The 12,919-nt window shown below is 43.9% G+C and overlaps 1 pseudogene; it reads left to right on the forward strand.

The window, feature by feature from the left end:
- The first annotated feature begins 9,774 nt into the window (after positions 1-9,774).
- On the forward strand, positions 9,775-12,628 carry LOC103358457 (uncharacterized; annotated as a pseudogene).
- The last annotated feature ends 291 nt before the right edge of the window (positions 12,629-12,919 follow it).

Raw genomic sequence — 12,919 nt, forward strand, 5'->3', positions numbered from 1 at the left:
CTGTCTTGCTAGCTACAGGTGTGTAGACACTGGCTAAAGCTCTGATGTGGTAAGTGATATCAGTCTTAGTCTTACTGTTAAATCTGTATGGCAATGAAGGTAAGAGAGACTGCATAGCTGTACCATACACATACTCTACAATGACCTGTTTGCCTGGCTCTTGTTCGGTGAAATCTACTGGAATTATCCTTTGAATGGAAGAAGCAATTTCCTCCTCGCAACGTCTCCATATTGCTGTATCACTCTGTTGGCAGAACCAGTCATTCTCCATCCCAGCCTTGATCGATTCCAGAGTAGAGGATAGTTTTGTGGACAGCCAGTTGGTGGAGCAGTTGCGGATTTCTAAGGTTCCGCTGGACACCCCCATCAAAGCCCAAGCCTTAAATGGTCTCTTTCTGGCCCAGGTATGCAACAAGACAGTCCCTGTTAAATTCATTGTGGCTGAAAACCATCTTGAGACTCTGTGTTTTCATGTCATTGAACATTTTAGCCTCTGTTAGTTCATGGTTACCCCTGGCTAAAGTCTCAATACCCTCAGATTGAGTGGGAGAAGGATGAGGTTCGATCATGGAGCCCCTGATGCCACTCCAGTGTCTCGACTCCACTGTTTCTCCTCCTTCTAACAACACTGATCTGTCTAAGGCTCCCCCTGTATATCATGATTTGATGTCATTTTTCAGTAAAGATGATGCTCTGTCCCTTCCTCCCCATCGCTCAAATGATTGCGCAATCAATCTCCTTCCTGGTTCCACCTTGCCCCGAAGCTGACTGTACAATTTATCCCAACCTGAACACACTTTGAATACGTGGTTATGCCCTTTGGTCTCACCAATGACCCAGCTGTTTACCAGTGCTTAATCAATGACGTTCTCCGTGACATGATCAACAGGTTTGTCTTCGTCTACCTAGATGACATTCTTATCTACTCCTGAACCCAGGAAGAACACCACCAACATGTCCACCAAGTCTTCAACTGGCGTCTGTTTGTCAAGGCTGAGAAATGAGTTCCACACCACCATCATGTCTTTCCTCGGCAATATCATCTCCTGAGGAGAGCTAAGCATGGACCCACAGAAGCTTGTTGTTGTTAAGAAGTGGCCCATCCCAGAGAATCGCAAGCAGCTACAACGGTTGTTGGGGTTCGCTAACTTCTACAGAAGGTTCATATCGGACTACAGTAAGGTTGCAGCCCCCCTCACAGCCCTGACCTCCACCTTATGTCCCTTCACCTGGACTTCTGAAGCAGCCAAAGCCTTCCAGTCCCTGGAAGACCGGTTCACATCAGCTCCAATCCTGATCCAGCCAGATCCTAATTGCAGTTTGTTGCGGAGGTGGACGCCTCTGACACTGGGGTAGGGGCTGGCCTGTCACAACATTTAGCTGCTGATAAACTGCATCCCTGTGCATTCTTTTCCTGTCGTCTCTCTCCTGTAGAACGTAACTATGATGTGGGCAACCGGGAGCTACTGGCTGTTAAGATGGCGTTGGAGGAAAAGCGTCACTGGTTGGAGGGGGCTGAGCAACCATTTGTTGTCTGGACAGACCATAAGAACATGGAGTACATCCGCTCAACTAAGAGGCTAAACTCCAGGCAGGCTCGTTGGACCCTCTTCTTTGGCAGGTTCCGCTTCACACTGACATATTGTCCTGGCTCTCGCAATATTAAGCCTGATGCCCTGTCCCGTCTACACTCTGCAGATGAACCATCTAGTAAACCAGAGACCATTCTTCCCAGAACCTGTTTGGTGGCCTCCTTGACCTGGAAAGTGGAGGAGGCCGTACGACGAGCCTAGGAGCAGCATCCACATCCAAGTAATGGGCCACCTAACCTGATGTTGTTCACTTCCAGGTTCTTTCTACAGTGGGCACACTCAACAGATCTCACCTGCTATCCTGGTATGGCCCGAACCGTGGAGATGCTTCTTCAACACTTTTGGTGGCCACTATGGATTGAGATACAGGGGAGTTTGTGGCAGCCTGTACAGTTTGCGACTGTTGCAAGATCCCAAACCAGCCCAGCTCCGGTCTGCTTTAACCTCTGCCCATGCCTCGAAGACCATGGTCGCACATCGCTGTGGACTTCATCACAGGGTTTCCCCCTTCAGATGGTAACACAGCTATTCTTACGGTGGTGGTTAGTTTCTCTAAAGCCGTCCATTTTGTTGCCTTGCCTAAACTGCTCTCTGCTAAAGAAACTGCAGAAATGATGATCTCCCAGCTGCTAACACTGTAAAATTCATTCTTATATCCAGGAGTCATGCAGTAGTGGCCTCCTTTGTCTTCTGATCTGTGCCTCCTCAGTCTCCATCTTTCAGTCTTATCTGCAGTCTGTCCTTTACTGTCTGTCTTTAACTAAACCTGAGAAGCTAACAAACTGCATGACATCACCGGTTATTGTAGTCCAAGATGGCAGCACCCTTGGAAGAGAAGACACAAAGTAATCTTTTTTTCGTTTTATACGATTACGTTTTTTGTTTGGTATATGTAGTCTAAATAAGAAGCCAATAAATTATAATAAAATAGCTCCATGGTATAGTCAACAGCTGCGCATCTTAAAACAAAAATTAAGAAGGCTGGAAAGACAGTGACATTCAACTAATTCAGAAGAGTCTCGTTAAGCCTGGAAAGAGTTTCCTAGCCTATAAGAAGTGATTTGCAAGACAAGAACTGCTTATTGTTCATCCTTAATTGAGGAAAACAAGAACAACCCCAGGTTTCTTTTCAGCACTGTAGCCAGGCTGACAAAGAGTCACAGCTCTGTGGAGCCTTGTGTTCATTTAGCTCTCAGCAGTAAAAACTTTATGGTCTTCTTCACTGATAAAGTTTTGAATATTTGACAAAAAATTCAAAAAGGACATACAGGCCTGGGGCCTGTACTATGAAGCAGGATTTGGGGTTAGCGAGGTAACTTAAGGTTAAATCCTGTGTTTTCGGTCCTACGAAGGAGGTTTACTTCGTACTGAGGGACATCACCATGGTAACTTATGCTGAACAGCTAACCTGCTCCGCAGCAGGTTATGTTGGAGATTGAGATCACCGGGTATTAAAGCACTGAAAGTCAGTTCTCTCCCGTAAAACTTCAGAAGGAGCAGAAAACGAAGCAGTTCTCAACAAAATGGTATCACCGGCATTTATTGAAGACCCACGACACATCAGAGTGTGAACTGTGAGGGATCACTGAGGAGTGTGAGGGTTTTTTGGGACCGGCACCAACAGCGCACCCTGGCGAGGATTTCGAGCTGCTTTCTTCTTTCTTTCATTTTTCCCCCCCTGTTGACTACAGGCAATATCAAAGCGATTTAATTATTATTTCCATACCAATATCCCCCCACAGCAGTAAACTGACTTCAGCATTAAAGCTTGTATTTGTAGGATACGTTATTAATGAATTATGTTTCTGTTTGTTAGTAATTTGTTCCCACGTCCTTTTCACACCGCTCGGGTTGCAGCTGAAAGTAAAAAAAAAAAGTCAGATATGCCAGAAGTATATACATTAGGCAACAAATTAGTCAAATGAATCCTCAGCTTGACTTAGTGATGTCTAACTGATTATCTGATATGATCAGTGATCGGATTATATTTTATTATAAACTAATGAACTGATGCATTCACACAGTCAGCAGTTTCCTGCCAGCATTCCTTCCTGGCTTTGGCCGCTGTGACACTGCTGCTTTTTGCTCCTATGATGTTTTTATAGTATTCTTTATATTTAGTAAAGCTTATATTCTGCTCCTCGGTGGTAAAGTGAGCCGCTCTGCAGCCAGACTGGTCCATAGCCGTGATTGGTCAGATGCCGATAACTCCGCCCATTTTATGTGCATGCGGTCACACTCAGATCAGACAACCCTGGGCTGACTTACCGAGTTGATAACCACCGTCGTAGGACCAGTTATCCCGAGTGCGATTGTTAGGGTTTGTCAAGCCGGATCTCGGAAACATATCCTGGGTATGTTGATCTCGCTTCGTAGTACAGGCCCCTGGATGACCTGTAATTTCATTTAAATTCAGACAAAACTGAGGTTATTGTATTTGGCCCTAAACACTATTGAACCAGATAGCTAGATGGCATTGCCTTGGCCTCCAGTTCTACTGTAAAGAACCTTGGAGTTATTTTTGACCAGGACATGTCGTTCAATAGCCATATAAAACAAGTTTGTAGGACAGCCTTCTGTAATTAACGTAATATTGCAAAAATCAGGAACATCCTGTCTCAGAGTCATGCTGAGAAACTAGTCCATGCATTTATAACTTCTAGACTGGACTATTGTAATTCCTTATTATCAGGATGTCCCAATAATTCTCTTTAAAACCTCCAGCTGATCCAAGATGCTGTAGCCAGGGTTTTGACAGGAAGCAGTAACAAAGATCATATTTCTCCCATATTAGCTTCTCTTCATTGGCTCCCTGTAAAATCCAGGATAAAATTTAAAATCCTGCTTTTAACATATAAAACTCTCAATGACCAGCTTCATCTGACCTTAAAGACCTTATTGCACTGTATCATCCTAACAGAGCCCTTTGCTCTCAGACTGCAGGCCGACTCGTGGTTCCAGAGTTCCCAGAAGCAGAATGGGAGGCAGAGCCTTCAGTTATCAGCTCCTCTGTTGTGGAATCAGCTCCCAGTTTGGGTTCTGGAGGCAGACACCCTCTCTACTTTAAGGTTAGGCTGCAAACTTTCCTCTTTGATAAAGCTGATAGTTAGAGCATGTCTTTGTTCTCTCTGTGGACATCTCTGGATCTGGAGCTTCACGTCTCTGACCTCAAGCCGCTGGCCTCACTGACCCCCAAATACTTATATTCATATTTATTGTTCCGTTCTATTGCTGCTCTCCATCTGCTATCCTGCTATCCCTCACTCATCCCCACTCTCCCCGAACCGGTCGAGGCAGATGGCCTCCTTCCCTGAGGCTGGTTCTGCCGGAGATTTTTTTTCCCACTTCCTTGGAGGGGATTTGGTTCCTTCCCATCATTGCCAACCACTTACTCAGAGGGAGTCCAAACGCAACTTTGGATTTTTGGGTTCTCTGTTTAAATTCGTAAGGTCTATATCTTACTATGTTAAGCGCTGTGTGATGACATATGTTGTAAACTGCGCAATGCAAATAAAATTGAACTGAATACATTGGAAATATATGTTGTAAATTATGCTTGACTGAGTGCTTCATTTTCCCTTTAACGTAACTGTTTTTATCATGTTTAGGTTCCCTAAATGTTTTGTTAACGTGAACCAGCGTCTCCACAGACAGTTTTATTAACTCAATACAACGTGATTGGACACGCCATGAAATTTGTAGTTCTTCTTGGGGTTTACAGCTAGGGCTGTATATTTGTATTAGTAAATTAAAATAAACAGATTGAAGTACTGACAAATGTGCTACTGTTTAAGAATAATACGTGTAGTATGAAATAGGTGTAAAAGAGTACATCATATTTTTTGTGTACATCGTATTTTTTGTTTTTATTACACCGGCAGTGTTTGAATTTGCGCTCGTTGCTAAGGCAACCCTGTTCGCGACGGCGTGCAGCCTCGCCGTAGACCCGGAAGAAATCCGTTCAACAGAGTCTGTAATATTTGTGTGTACAGTAGGTGGCGGTAACGCACCTCAACGTTGGATGCCAACCACCAAATCAATAGAAGAAGAAGGAGCAGCAGCTAGGCTAGGCTAGGCTAGTAGCTAACGTAGACAGCCTTGACGAGCTAGTTAAAAGCTGCACAACGCAACAGATACATTCCCCACCGCTAGCCTCTCAGTTACAACAGTCAGATTATCCATCGTTGCAGTCACAGTACATGTTCCGGTCGCCGTTTTCCTGCATGTGTCCTTCTTTTCAGAGTTGTATTCGTTTACAGAGAAATGAAAGTAACGACGAGCATGTAGTCCAAACACAGTAAAAGCACTTAGATAATAAACGATAATAGCTATGAACTATATCGTTGGGATCATTTTCAGAGCAATCTCAGAGCAGCTTCCCTCTGCCTGGATATTCTTTTCCTTTTTCTATTTGAATGAATACGGAGTTTATATGCAGCTGGAGCACACGGTAGCTGCTCAGCGCCGATGTTTGCAGAATGTTAACGTTGGTCAGTGTGGGCGCACACATCTGTATTGTGATCTCTATAGTTATTAGTGTGGACGGGCCATAACAGGAAAACTGGTTAATGCTGACTGTTGGAAAAAAAGAACGACAAAAGCATCACAGCATATGCGCTGTCTAAAAAAAACATGTCCCAGACACGAAAGATAAGTCCAATTGAAATGTGTTGGTTTGAGATTCGTGCTGGGGAACATGAAAAAGTTGGACAATTTATGTCCATGGACACGAATCAATAGATTCAGTTTTGTGACAATTTCACAAATTGCCGTGAGACTGGGTTGTCCTTGACTGTATGAGGGGAACCTACATGGAGAGCTCTATGATGCGTTGCCATCTTTGCTGTTTCCCAAGGTTCATTTCAAAGAACATTAAAATTCTATGAGCAATGATAACCACATTAAACATGAAATGCCATTGTTTTGTTGTTGTTGTTTTTTTACTTTAGGTTATCATGGTACATTTCACCTACTTGTCACGTGTTCCATGTAAGCTCGCCTTACATTAGCCTTACATCTCACAAAAGTGAGATATCTGTACAAATACTGGTGATAGAAGCCAGTCTGGTGGTGTTAGAGTGACCTGTTGCAGATAAAGGCATTTTGGCCCTAAAGCAGTGCAGCTGAGCCCACAAAGTCCATCTGTAAGCCTCAGGACGAGTTTATATTTAAACACATCAGATGCTGATAGTGTGCACTAACTGACATTGCAACAGCATCACCCTTACTCTTGCCCTCACTTAATCCTTGTCATCTTTTACTGGAAATTTAATTGGTCTACAGTATACAACAGAAGTGAGTTTACCCCTTTACAATATCACTTGAAAGTCAAATTACTCCAGTTGTGTCTCCTTACAGTAATTGTATTACTATTCAGTCGAATGGTAGTGTATTTGCTTTCATGTAAAATTAAAAACTGACAATAACAATCTAAAATATTCCTGATGAAGGTCTCAGATGGCCAATTGAAAAATGTCTGAGTGGTGCCCATGATAAATGAGTGCGATTTTAATCATAAAGTGTATTTTTTACATTAGATACTACAAAATACAGTAAATCAATATTTAAATTGTTATTTTAGATCTACTTAAATTGGTCAGTCTAATAGTTGAATGTCGTGAACTTTGATTTTATTGACCTCCAGTTCCCAAACAAAGAACTGGCGCTGGCTACTACAGGCTGGTAGAAGGACTTCAATAGCCTGCTTCATACGCTGAATGATCTGAGTCTCCTGTAGGAAGAACAGCCTGCTCTGTCCTTTCTTGAAGAGGGTGTTGTTGTGACTGTATTTGATAAGATTATGTTTATTTACAAATGAAAGGTTCATATAATGTCAAGATTAACATGAATGCACTTAATTTGAATATTTAATTTAAGTAATGAGTCAATAACTTTGGGGACTTCATTACCTATGATGCTCGGGGGCGAGCAAAGGACATTGGGAAAATAACAGCGTTATGTGCGGCTACGTTACATTACACTGACTGAAGTTACAGTTTGTTCACTAAAGCATCATCAATCAGATGTCCTGACTCTTGTCTTTTTTGAAGATACGGTTTGAAGCCATTACAAAGTTGGTGCTGAAGCCTGGGAATATCTGGATACTTTGAGATATGGCTGACGACGAGGAAAGAGACGTCGAACCCTGACTGGACAACGGTGAGCAACGTATTGAAAGGTTGAAGATGAAACGTCGGACAATACGGAGTTCCACTACGACGCTGCTGAATCAGATGGATAGTGAACTAACAAAGCAAGACCCAGCTATTAGCTGTGTGCGAGAGATGCTAGCTGTATTGACAGGAAAGGAAGGCAGTTTAAGTGAACTGGACCAAGAGATTGAAAGGCACGTTTCACTGAAGGACGTGGAAGAGGAGATTGAACTCGCAGATTACAGAGACCGTATTATTGAAATGAAGACACGGGCTCACCAAATAGTGACAGCACATGAGAATGTGAGTAACAACAACCCCTCGCCCGCCCGCCTGAGTGATGCTAGCACAAGTTCTGCTGGAGCTTAAAGCAATCAATCAGTCAAGTTGCCAAAGTTAATGATCAACAAGTTTAATGGAGATGTGAGTTTGTGGCAGGAATTTTGGAGCCAGTATCAAACTACTATTCATGGCAATAATGCACTTTGTAAGAAGGAGAAATTTACCTACCTAAAGACGTACCTGACAGGTTCAGCTGCCAAGGCAGTGCCAGGACTCCCTCTAACAGTAACTATAATGCTGCAGTTACTATTCTCCAAAACAGATTTGGAAGAAAGGACATCATCATTAATGCACACATGTCAAGGCTAATGAATCTCAATCCTGTGAAGAAATCGTCAGATGTAAGTGCACTGAGAGAAATATATATGATGACTGTGAGATTCAGATTAGAAGCCTAGAGTCACTGGGAGTGGTTTCAGACTCTTATGGAGGCATGTTATGCGCAATACTGCTGCAGATGATGCCAGAAGACATGGCTCTGGATTACAGTCGCCAGAGAGGAGAAAGTGATGAATGGAAGGTGCCTTATGTGCTAAAGTTTCTGAAAACTGAGGTTCAGAGTCGAGAGAGAGCCTTGCAAATGATGAGATCATACAATAAGAGAGAGACTCAGCTTGCTCACAGGCCAGGTACCAAATCATATTCCATCAGTGATATAAAACTAAAGAAACCAAGCATGTCATCCGCAGCTGCACTACACACAGCCAGCCAGAAAACTCAAGGCTGTGTTTTCTGTGATAGCGCTGAACATCGATCTGAAGATTGTCCAGACTACGAAGTTGTAGCCCGTAAAGAGAAGCTAAAAAAGCAGATGCTTTGTATGTTTAGGAAGCACATTGCAAGATTCTGCAGGACAAAGAGCGTGCCATGTGCAACATGTGGAGGACACCGTCACACAAGTATCTGTGAGACAAATACAACACACCTATCTACCATCTCTGACAAAACAGACACTGTCATTTCTTCTGTGATTCCTCAATTGGAGAAGATGAAACCAGACAACGAGAATACTGTGTTGCTACAAACCGTCAAGGCATGGGTAGCAGGACCTGCAGGCAGGAAGATAGTCTGCTGCTTACTGGATGGGGGAAGTCAGGGAAGCTTTGCGCATGAGAATGTGGCGAAGGCACTGAAATTACCAGTCATCGGACAAGGGACATTTAACCTCCACACATTTGGCTCCCCTGCCCCAACAACAGTAAAACACAAAATTGTGAAGCTGACCTTGCAGAATGTCTGGGATAAACAACAGAGCATTGAGATGGAGGCAGTCGTGACTCCTCAAGTGTGCACAGCTATGATGAAGGTTCCTGGTGCTCATATACAGAGTGAGATGAAGAGGAGAGGCTTGCAACTTGCAGATTTCCCTGGAGATGATACACCTGAACTTTCTGTGCTAATTGACTCAGATTACTACTGGCAAATAGTATCAGGCCGGGTAGAGAGACTGACGGAGAGCCTAGTAGCATTAGAGAGTACCTTTGGATGGGCAGTGCAAGGTCTGGTGGCTGTATCCAGCATGATAGAGACAACATGTATGCAGATACACGTCAGTGAGACAGCCCAGATTGACAAACAGCTGAAGACATTCTGGGAACTTGAGTCCCTAGGCATTACAAGTGAAGGGAGTGAGCGACCAGAGGATTTGAAGGCCCTACAGCATTTCGAGGACACCTCCATCTAAAGGGATGGGCATTATCAAGTGGAGCTGCCATGGCGTCAAGACCATCCACCACTTCGAGATAACTACTGCATTGCCAAGAAAAGGTTGGACGGACTGAAAAATAAATTCAGAAGGGATGTTACACTGTACAGCAAAAACAACAATGTAATGAGCTCTATTACCTACCTCATCATGCTGTATTGAGAGAGAACAAGGTGACAACCAAACTGCGAATGGTGTTTGATGCTTCTTCCCACGAAGAGGGAAGTCACTCTCTAAATGACTGTCTTTTAATAGGACCCAATCTGAATCCAGATTTGATGAGCATCTTGATAAGGTTCAGACTGCATGAAGTTGCATAAATGGCAGACATCAAGAAGACTTTTCTGCAGATATCACTGTCAGAACGAGATCGTGATGCTGTGAGATTTCTGTGGTTTCACAGCCCACCAACTAACGAAGAAAATGAGAAAACACGTGTGCTAAGAATGACAAGAGTAGTGTTTGGAGCTTCTCCAAGTCCGTTCTTCCTCGCAGCCACCATAAGGAAACATTTGAAACAATATGAGTCAGAACATCCACAAGTGGTAGAGGCTATCAGAACCTCGCTGTATGTAGATGACTTCATTGCAAGTTCAAGAGAGGTATCAGAGGCCCACTTTGTGACGACAGCGGTGAAGAACATCATATCTACTGCAGGTATGGATCTCTGCAAATGGATGACAAACTCACCAGAGCTGAAGAGAAAATGGGAGGAGAGTTTGATGGACTGCACGAAAGAACCAGAGATACATGGGTCAATGCTGAAGGTTCTGGGCTTGGTGTGGAGATCAGAATCTGATGTATTTTGTGTTTGATCTGAGGGCTTTGCTCACAATTCTGAAGGATAGAGAGAACACAAAGAGAAGCGTTCTGCAATCAGCTGCCTGCATATTTGATCCTCTAGGATTCCTTACCCCTTTCACAATAAGGATAAAGTGCTTGTTCCAGGAAATGTGGGAGAGAGGGCTCAGTTGGGATGAGGAATTGCCACCTGATCTGACACAGAAATGGCAACAGTGGTGTTCAGAACTCCCACAACTACACCAACTGTCTATTTCACAGTGGTACAGAACAGATGTGGAGCTACACAACAGCCACACTTTAAAACTTCTTGTGTTTTGTGTTGCAAGTGAACGAGCATACAGCGCAGTTGCTTATCTGCAGGGGAAAACAAAGAATGGAGAAATGACCACAAGCCTGGTTGCATCCAAATCCAGAGTGGCACCGCTCAAGAGGATGACATTGGGCCATGAGCCAAGCTAGGGAGAAGCCTTTTGAAATCACTGCAAATAGACAGAACGCAACTCAGACTGTGGACAGATTCAATGATAGCATTACGTTGGATACAGAGTTCTGCTCAGAAGTGGAAACAGTTTGTTGCGAACAGTGAGGGAAATCCAATCCCTGACTGACCCAGAGGCATAGTCACACTGTCCAGGGAAAAAGAATCCTGCAGACCTTCCCACAAGAGGACTAACTGTGCAGGATCTGAAGCATAGCGTACTGTGGTGGAATGGACCTAGTGTCAGTCATCTGGAGGAAGCTAAGGACTATGTTTAGGAAGAGGAGGTGTACTCTGAACTTAAGTCCAAGTACCAGGTTGCTGTGCAGCTTGTTCATCAAGACGCAGAGTTCTTACAACCAGTGCTATGCTTGGAAGAGTAAAGTAAACTGAAACGAGTTTACAGAGTCACAGCCTGGATGAAGAGATTTATCGCCAACACACGCTCAAGTGTAAAGACATGTGGTGAACTGACAGCAGATGAACTGCATGATGCATAGAAATACTGGATCCAGGTAATCCAGAATCAGACTTTCAGTAATGAAATCAATCTGCTAAAGGCAGGAAATGACCTCAACCTTGACTCCAAAATGCGAGAGTTAAGACCCTTTCTCGATGAAAGTGTTGGAGGAAGGCTTCAACATTCAGACTTCACTTACAGAGAGAAGCACCCATGGATTCTGCCCAACAACAACGGATACACAGAGATGCTGGTTCAGTATTAACATGAAGGAATAATGCATGCCGGTGTAAGCGACACTTTCGTGCAAACCAGAGAGAGATATTGGATTTTAAGAGCAAGGCAGATAGTGAAGAAAGTTGTGTCAAGGTGCATTATTTGTAGGAGATTCAAGGCAAGGGCAGGACAGCAGACTACTGCACCATTGCCAAGGGACAGAATATCAGAGTCACCCCCATTCGAAGTCACAGGTGTGGATTTCGCAGGACCAGTCTATGTGAAGGGCCAAGGGTCCATGAAAAAATCTTATCTTGCATTGTTCACATGTGCAGCAACAAGAGCAGTGCACTTGGAGCTGGTCTCCGACCAGTCCACTGAAAACTTTGTGCTAGCTTTGAAAAGATTCATCTCAAGAAGAGGATTGTGTAAGGGGATCTATTCTGACAATGCCAGAACATTCAAGAGAGCTGATAAGGATTTGAGAGAGATGTGGAAAGCGATTAAAATCCACAACTACAAGAGTTCTTCTCTGTCAAGGGCATCACCTGGTGGTTCATCACTGAGAGAGCAGCCTGGTGGGGTGGATTTTGGGAGAGACTTGTGCGGTCAGTTAAAATCATTCTGAGAAAGGTGCTATGAAGAGCCAGACTGAATTATGAGGAAATGTGCACCATCCTGACAGAAGCTGAAGCCACAATAAACTCGAGGCCTATTACCTATGTGCACAATGAAGTGAATGAACCACAGGCACTGACACCAGGTCACTTCTTGGTGGGTCAGAGACTCACATGTTTACCTCCCAAGTCATTTCCAGCAGACACTCACCATCCCACTTTGAACAAGGAGGAGATGACAAGGAGATGGAGATACAGGTAGAGACTCATGACCGGCTTCTGGCATAGATGGCGAAGGGAGTATTTGCTGGACTTAAAATCAGCACGTCGCAGTGAGACACCGCGGCCCTCACACTTGAAGGTGGGGGATATTGCACTCATCGGGGAGGACAACACTCCAAGACAATCCTGGAAGCTTGGGAGAATTGAAGAACTGTTTCCAGGTTGAGATGGACTTGTGTTTTCTTGTGCTGTTCGCACTACTTCCGGGACAATACTTAGAAGACCAATTCAGTTGTTGTATCCTCTTGAAGTTTAGATGAACTGTAGTTCA

This window comes from Stegastes partitus, unplaced genomic scaffold, assembly GCF_000690725.1.
Source record: "Stegastes partitus isolate 25-593 unplaced genomic scaffold, Stegastes_partitus-1.0.2 Scaffold311, whole genome shotgun sequence".
Taxonomy (NCBI): domain Eukaryota; kingdom Metazoa; phylum Chordata; class Actinopteri; family Pomacentridae; genus Stegastes; species Stegastes partitus.